The following is a 9,539-nucleotide window of genomic DNA, read 5'->3' on the forward strand; positions in this document are numbered from 1 at the left end:
AGTCCATCTCTTAATGGACTCACTTTTGTTGGAGCTATCTGTGCCGTAGCTTACATAGGAGACTAAATTTATTTGAACTGGATTTAGGTTTTATTTTCTCAACCTTATGAAGTCCACTAGGTTATGTGGTGCATGATTGGCTTTCATTATTAATCACAAGATATAAAAATGGTTGGATGTTATCATTATTATAATTCATTTTTTAGATGTTCAAACACCCATGTTTACGTGCAAGCCTTAACTATTTTAATGCTAGGAAAACAAGTACAAAACTGTACTTGAGTCTTGGACCAAATGTCAGAACAACTAGAAATCAAACTACAATAAGAATAACAGCCACCAACTTGCATCGTCATAAGTCTTACAAACAATTTCAAAACTTTTAGCGTCACTATTAACCCGCTGCTTTTCTCTGGCTGCAGATATTATAGGTGCTGAACCCCGTGACCCACACCCACACCAACCCCCACATGGATACCGACTTTGCCCAAAGTTGAGCCAACTACCAATTTGTCAAACAAGCCAAGATTGTCATCGTCATTGTATCTTTCATGAGGGGGCTGTGTCTGAAGCAAAGTTATCGGAAGCTTCTTAAATAGATGGGAAGCTAGCTTCCTGGAATCTCGATTCAAAAGTGTGATACTCCTCGCTTTTGAAACTTAATGAGAACCTCGATTTCTCCATGCTTCTCTATTCTTCTTATATGTCAGCTTACTCAACTTTTCATGTTTTTTAAGTGTTTTTTTTCACTTTCTCATTAACTTCTATATGCTTTCTCTAAATTGGTAGCCAATATTTTTAGATTTTGTTAAAAATTTAATTCTTACACTAAAAAAAATCATGAAATTTAATATTAGCCACTTTTATTTTAGTTTTTATTTGTGTTTCATTGTGGAAGTAGTGTCATGTCAATTTTGTTTTCAAACGGTTTGTTTACTTATTAAATCTCTCGAATGGATTCTGTTGCCCGTAAAAATTAAGTGCAAAATTAAGTCATAGAGCACAAAAAATGGAACATATCCACATTCTAAAATGAAGGTCACCACATTCTCGACACTTCATAAACCAGTATATAACTCTTACCTAGAGAAAACACTAATAACCATTCCCCGGATCACTTACTGTAAAAACACAATGGAAAATTTTCTTAACCAGACTTTTGTTCAAACTAGATCATTGGTCATTGCCCAGGGCTTTTGGCAAAAGATTTCCCTGATTTTTTATAGAGTTTAGAACAAGCCATGGATCGCCGGATTTTTGAATCTAGATCCAATGTAAATGAATCTAGGTCTATCATGAAGGAGGATAAGGCCTATTTAAAAAAGTCTCCTCAAAAGAAAGACTCGTCCAAGAAGAGTCCTCCTTCAAATATATATACAAAGAAGGTAATTAGAGATACTCGCACCCTAAGAAAATCATGAATTAGTAACTTATGTTCACAGTCATCCTAATATTACCCGATACATCACATTTTGAGGGATCTAGTAATACCCTTGAACTTGATAGAGCCCAATGTATACCATTGCCCAGAGCCTTTGGCAAAAGCTTTACTTCATTGATGATGGATATATAAGCATATTTTACATTAATACCGATTCCTTTGTGAATTTTCTCACGTATTAACTGATAATCAAGCTCGATGTATTTAATTATGGACCTGCAAAAATCATTCATCACTAAAATAAACTGCATTTGTCTCTCGGGGCAGCATGCCTTACTCTATCTGCGCTTCATCTCGCAGTCCTAGCGATTCCTTAACTGATAGGTGAAGCTTCAACAGTGATATGAACCTTCATACTTTCATTCAATAAAGATTCAACGTCTGCAATGTAAGATTGAGTTTTCTATATCTCTAATGAATAATGACAATACTTTAACATAAAAATTTCTTCTTCATTGTGGAAACAGGATTATGGGACCATTACATAACGACGTGCTTGGTTGGTTGATATAGTAAGGACAACTTTCGCCTTTGCGACTCGAATCTAAGGCACCAAAGCTGTCATTCCAGACCGGCATTATATAATAGCAGTCGCGGGCTTTGAGTTGGATACCATTCACATCGCATACCGGATCGGGTGTTGCTCCGGCAGGGCTGTAGGAGATCAAGAAGAGGACTGCCAGTGAGAAGATGGCCAACATGGTTCTCAGTTTTGGTTTCTTTAAAACAATGATGGTTGTTTGGATGATGAGGAAAGAATGAGGGACTTGGGTCTTTTATAGCCCAGCATTGGGGTGCCATCTATTACCACAGTACTCAAGGTCTATTAATGGTCAAAATCAGCAGTTGGTTTTCAAAAGCCAATGGTTTGCATGGTGGTGATGGAGACCACATCAGCAGATGCCATTTAAAAAAAAAAAACTTAGTGAAATATATTTTGTGAAGATGGAAAAAAAATAGTTTTTCCATACGGGTGAGGGAACATGTCCTGCTCACCGACTGCATACAGCTGCCTGCGCTCGTGGAGGGCCGCAGTCCGGCTGAGGAGAAGCCTTCCTCTGCTCTAGCCACCACCAGCGGCTTCCCCTACTCCAGTCACCACCGTCAGCCACCAATCCCGGTTCACCGATGGCGGCATCAAGTACGCCTTCCTGCTGTTCAGTATTTGTGCGCAGGCAGAACCCAACAATGGGTTATGGGCCCACCACTCTTCCGCTGCGCATGCTGGTTTATGCCATAACCGATCGAGTTTTTTCGACGGAACCGCCGTCTGAGTGGCGACGCCCTCAACCTCCCTTTCTCGACCTCATCCAGTCCAATTTCTTAAAGGAGGGAGATGCAATCGCCACATCCGGGACTCAGACGGGGGATCCCTTGCCAGTTTCGGGAGTGCCGAATATTGAGCCGACTATTTTTCGAAACGCCCAAATAAAAAATCTTACCGGTCACTGGTGGGTGTTTTTCCTTTCTTCTGCGAGGAGCCTTCTGGAATCACCGTTGACTGACGATCATGAAGGAGGCAGCCAGTCAGTGAAGATCGACCTGCTGGTCGTGGTCGTCGACTCCCGTTCGCTGCCCGTTTCGGTTTCCCTATCACGACACCGCCTTCCTTCCGGTGGTCGACCAAAACAGGGTGAAGGACAACCCCTTTTTCGTCTGCAATTGATGTCGTCGGCCTCTGGACGCCTGCAACATCTTCGAGCGATGAGGCATCGAAAGGGGCAGAGGCTGCGATCCTTCAGGAAGAGAGAGAAAATTGAAAAGGGGATTCAGGGTTTGTGAAACCCTAATTCGTAAAACAAGATTTTATGGTTTCGGGTCGGGTCCATATTTAGATCCGGACCCGCCCCACCCAAACCGATCCATGAGGTTCACTGGATCAGGTCTATGTTTTGGGTGAGGGATCCTGTTTCTTTTCTCAGATATCCAGACCCATGCCATTTCGGATCGGGATCAGGTCCATAATTGGATCAGAACCCGACTTACCCGTACAAATCCATAAAGGTTCTTTGGATCAGATCCAGTTCTCGGGTAAGAGACCTAAGACCCTTGCGACCCAGACCCGTTTTTTTTGGATTTGGGTCGGGTTTATGGAACCCGATCTGGACTCTGGATCTGTATCCAATCCATATTGATTCACTGAATCAGGTCACTATTTTAGATCCAGATCTGCAAACCCATACCAACCCATAAAGCAACCGAGTTGGATCTGGATACAGGGTTGCGAATCACAGTACCCAAGTCCAAATGTCCATGGATCAGATTCGGAAAAATAGGATTCGGTTCTATCTTTGTCAGATCCAGAACCCGGTTCAACCGGGTTATATGGTTCTGGATTTGGCAAATCTGACAGAACCAAATCCACTGATCTGTAACGGTAACATTGAACCGGTTCAACCGTTTCACTGGGTTCCTGACTGTTTCAGGCCATTCAGGAACCGGTTCTCAGTCAACTGGATCCAGTTCAGAGTTTCTGAGAACGATTCAGGCTGTTACAGACCTGGTTCAAGGATTTTATAATCGGTTTATTCGGTTTTAGGACTGGTTCGTTGGTCTTTCAACCGGTTTGTGAGGTTTTAGAATCAGTTCCAGGGTTTTAATAACCAGTTCATTTAATTTTAGGACAGGTTCATGGGTCTTATGACCGGTTCATTCAGTTTTACGACCGGTTCATTTGGTTTTAGGACTGGTCATGTAATTTTAGGACCAATTCAAGGGTCTTTTCACCAGTACATTATGTTTTTTTATTTGGATTCTCGTTTCATGGGCGTAAACATCAAGATGCAGCATGTTAAAGTTCATATTTTTGTTAACATGTTCATTTATTTGTAATTGTGCATGTATGAATGAATGTATTCAATATTGGCATTAAGGATAGACGATTTAGTGTATTCACATCACCAAAGTGATTGAATACACGTATGTTGTTAAAAAAATTGTAGTATTATCATACAGTTTTAGCCAATATAAACATTGTACTTAGATTTGTGAAATGATAAACGACCTAATTAAAGTTTTATCGTGTTTGGAATTTAAGTAGGGTAAAATAAGGTAAATGTGTGGAGATACATCACACATGTGTATCCAAAGGTACCTTCTGTTGATGGTTTAACTTCACAAGAATCTTAGTTTTATCAAATATGGTCGGTAGGCAAAGTGCTTTCGCATGTTGGAGTTCTTATCAAAGTAAGGCTTCAATGACTCGCTACACTCTCCTGGAAATAAGCATATTAAGGGCTTTTATTCATTTACTTTTTTTATTAAGTTTTGTCTCGTACGAATGCCTTTTTGATACATGTCTTTTGTTGTACAATTTCTAGTCCTATAATTTTAGATGGCTCTAGTTGTATTTCCTTTCTAGACGGATCAAACTTTAGTGATTGAAAAGCGATTGTTCTCTTTATATTAGGGTATATGGATTTAGATCTGACCCTAAGGATAGATGAACCTGTTGCCCTGACTGATCAAATCACTACTAAACAAAAGAGTGTTTTTGAAAAGTGGGGGCATTCGAATAGACTTAGCTTGTTGCTTCTGCAATCTAAGGTAGCTAAGAATATTCAAAGTATCATCCCGCAATGCATGACTGAGAGAATTTCTGAGTGCTATTGAAGCATAATTTGTGAGTTCAAACAAGGCCAGAGCCAGTAACTTGATGTCAAAGCTCATATCTATGAAATATACTGGAGGGAAAAATATTCGCCAACACATTTTGGAGTTGAGGAACATAACGTCTCAGCTGAATGACATAAAGTTGACCATTTTTTATTCTTTTCTAGTGTATTTAGTTCTAGCGTCCTTACCCTTAGAATACAGACCTTTCAAAATCTCTTACAACACACAAAATGATGAATAGACGTTTAATGAACTTATGTCCAAGTGTGTTGAAGAATAAGAGAGATTAAAAGGAGAGAATGTGCAGAGTGCACATACGACTTCTCATGCACCCAAGATAGGACCGAAGAAGAATGCATTTAAGAGAAATGCTAGGAAGAAGCCAGCTGAGGATAAGACATCCAAAGGCAAGCAATCCGACTCTGCTCCCATAAAGTATTTTTTTTTTGCAAGAAGAAGGGATACAGAAAAGCAGATTGCATAAAGTACAAAAAGTGGTTGGAAAAGAAAGGTAATTTGTCATTTATTTCTCATGAATGTAATTTATTATAAATTCCTAAAAATAGCTAGTGGATTAATTCTGGTGCTACTGTTCATATTTCCAACTGTCTACAGTTGTTTCTGAGCAGAAAGAAACCAGCAATGCATGAGAAGAGCATTTATTCGGGAAATAAGATATGTTCGCATATGGAGGATGTTAGGACCTGCAAAATTACTTTAGATACAGTCATAATTTTGGATCTTCATGATGTCTTTTATGTTCTATCATATAGTAGAAACTTAATTTCAATTTACAAATTGAATAAATTTGGATATTGTTTTAAATTTGAAAACTGTAAGTTATTCATATACAAAAATTCAATTGAAATTGATTCTGCATCAATTTATGATGGTTTGTATAAATTAAACGTGAAGATCCAAACTCATGAATCTTTAACTTCTAAATATACATTGGTTGACAATAAACGTAGCATGATTAATGATAAATCCTACATGCTTTGACATCGAAGGTTGGGTCATATCTCTGAAAAAAGAATAAAGAGACTCGTAAATAAAGGGATCTTAAAATCTCTAGATTTTACCGACAGTGACCCATGTGTTGATTGCATAAAGGCTAAGCATACAAACACATATAAAGAGAATTACAAACACAATATTGAGATTTTGGAGATAGTCCATACGGATGTATGTGGACCTTTTTTCTCCTGTTATACATGCAAAAAATATTTTGTCACCTTTACTGATGATTATTCACGGTATATGTATCTCTACTTGATCTTTAAAAAATATGATATTTTTTAGATATTCAAGGAATTTAAGAATGAAGTAGAGAAACAAACCCATAAAATTATTAGAATAGTCAGGTCTGATAGAGGTGACAAATATTATGGTAGGTATACTGAGATGTGGCACAGGAAAGAACCATTAGCGTGATTTCTAAAAGAGGAAGGCATTATGCCTCAGTATACCATGCCTGGTAGTGCCTATCAGAATGGTGTAGCTGAAAGGAGAAATTATACGCTTAAAGAAATGGTTAGGGCCATGTTGAATTATTCAACACTTCCCATTAAGTTATGGGGTGAAGCCTTAAGGACAACTGTGCATATTTTAAATAAGGTACCTACAAAATCTGTGCCTAAAACTCTCTACGAGTTGTAGACAGGTAGGAAACCATCACTGCCTTATATGTACATATGAGGATATCCTGCAGAGGCTAAGTTGTATAACCCCCACACTAAAGCCTTTGATTCAAGAACAACCAATGAATATTTCATTGGTTATCCAGAAAGATCAAAAGGATACAAATTTTATTGCCCATCTCATTCACTACAGATTATTGAAACGGATAAGGCAAAATTCCTAAAAGATGGTTCAGTAGGATTAAGTGCACTTCAAAACCTTGATTTTGAGGAAGTACAAAATCCAGTTTCATCTCCTGTTAAGGAAAACATCGAAAGATACCATATTATGGTCCCTAATGATGATGTGGTTAATCACCCGATTGTTGATGCACAAATCCAAAGTGAACCTATTATGGACAATGCAGAAGAGCACGAATAGGATGATCAAGTTTAATTTGAGCATGAAGAACGACATGTTTGGAGATCCACAAAAATTAGGAGATCTGCCATACATCCTGATTATGTGGTGTACCTTCAAGAGCCTGATGATTTCATAGATATAGATGATGACCCATTGACTTTTATGAAAGCTATTAAAAGCAAATAATTTTCGCACTTGATAAAAGCCATGAAAGAAGAGTTAAACTCTATGACTAAAAATCAAATATTGAATCATGTCGAGTTACCTAAGAGAGTAAAAGTCGTAAGGTGTAAATAGGTCTTTAAGATAAAAAAACACTCCAAAGGTAACATAGAGAGACATAAGGCAAGATTGGTTGCTAAAGGGTTCACCCAGATAGAGGGCATTGACTATAATGAGTCATTTTCTCATGTCTCAACTAAAGAGTCAATGAGAATAATTTTGACCCTCATAGCTCATTATAACTTAGAGCTACATCAGATGGATATAAAAACAACATTCCTTAACAGGGATCTGAATGACAATGTATACATAGAACAACCTCTTGGTTTCTCTAAAGATGATCGTTTGGTTTGCAAGCTTAACAAATCAATATATGGACTTAAATAAGCCTATTGACAGTGGTATATTAAATTTTCTCAAGTCATTGTGACTTTTGGGTTTACAAAAAATATTATTGATCAATATATATACATTAAGAAAAGTGAGAGTAAGATCATTATATTGATGTTGTATGTGGATGACATTTTGCTTGCAACCAACGATATAAAGTTGCTTTTAGAGACAAAATAGTTTCTTGCATCACATTTTGATATGAAAGAAATGGGTGAGGCTGCTTATGTTCTTGGCATTGAGATCCGTCGAGACATAGCAAAAGGTTTTTTAGGTCTCTCCCAAAGATCCTACATAAATAAGGTGTTAAAGCGATATGGGATGGAGAGTTGTTCTCCTAGTTCAACACCCATATCAAAAGGTGACAAGCTGCGCCTAAAGGATTGTCCACAGGATAATATTGACAAAACACAGATAAATGCTTATCCATATGCATCAGTTGTTGGCAGCTTGCAATACACGCAGAGTTGTTTACGACCAGATATCTCTTTCGCAGTAGGGGTGCTTGGTAGATTTCAGTCTAACCCAGGTTTATCCCATTGGAAGGCTGCCAAGAAAGTCTTGCGGTATTTGCAAATGACAAAAGACTATATGTTGACATATCATAAAGTTGATCACCTCGAGGTCATTGGCTACTCAGATACAGACTTAGGAGTATGCCTTGATAGTAGAAAGTCTACTACTGGGTACGTCTTCTTATTTGTTGGGAGCGCGATCTCGCTCACACCATGGAGGCAGAATTCATAGCATTGTACGAGACTACCTCGCAGGCCATATGGTTGAAGAACTTCATATCACAGTTAAAGGTGTTTGATTCTATTGAGAAGCCACTGGAGGTCTACTGTGATAATGAAGTTGCAATACCCTTTTCGAATAACAACAAAAGTACTACATCATGCAAGCATATGAGGCTAAAATATTTTGTTGTTAAAGAAATGACAGAGAATCATGTAGTGCATATTGTTAATATTGGTACTAAAGAGATGACTGCTGATCCTCTTACTATAGGGCTAGCACCAGGATTATATTTCGAACATGTATTGAGGACGGGCTTGTTAAACTCTTTTTGACATATGCATATTAATAAAGTGATTACATTCAGTTCATTGATTTTTGTTATTACTTGTTTGTTGTTAATCTCATAAGGATTAGAGATTCAACTAAGGATCTATAAAATAGATTATAAAGACCAATCTATTCATCAAGTCATTCCCATAAAGTTTTTTGGTTAAGGGTTTATCGTCGGAACAAGTGGGAGAATGTTGAGATAAACCACCGCAAGTGGTGGTGGTTACCCATGATGTGAATAACATCCATACGAAAGATGCTCCTTTCGATAAACTCGCACAAAATTAGGGGAAACGGTTATGCAAACCGTTTCCACTCTGTGCCTATAAAGGGGGTATCATGAGCGACCCCCAAATAAGACAAATGCAGGGAAAAATGAGAGAGACAACATGTTTTCTTTGCTTACCACTCCATTCAAAAGTTTTTTCATACGGGGGAGGGAACATGTCCTGCTCACCGACTGCATACGACAACCTGCGCTCGTGGAGGGCCGCAGTAGGGCTGAGGAGAAGCCTTCCTCTGCTCTAGCCACCACAAGCGGCTTCCCCTACTCCAGTCGCCACCGCTAGCCATCGATCCCGGTTCACCGATGGCTGCATCAGGTACGCCTTCCTGCTGTTTATTATTTATGCGCAGGCAAAACCCAACATGATTGGTTTTCATTATTAATCACAATAAAAACGGTTGCATGTTATCATTATTATAATTCAATTTTTAGATGTTCAAACATCCCATGCAAGCCTTAACTATTTTAATACTA

Source organism: Nuphar pumila, chromosome 12, assembly GCF_984573655.1.
Source record: "Nuphar pumila chromosome 12, dmNupPumi1.hap1.1, whole genome shotgun sequence".
NCBI lineage: Eukaryota > Viridiplantae > Streptophyta > Magnoliopsida > Nymphaeales > Nymphaeaceae > Nuphar > Nuphar pumila.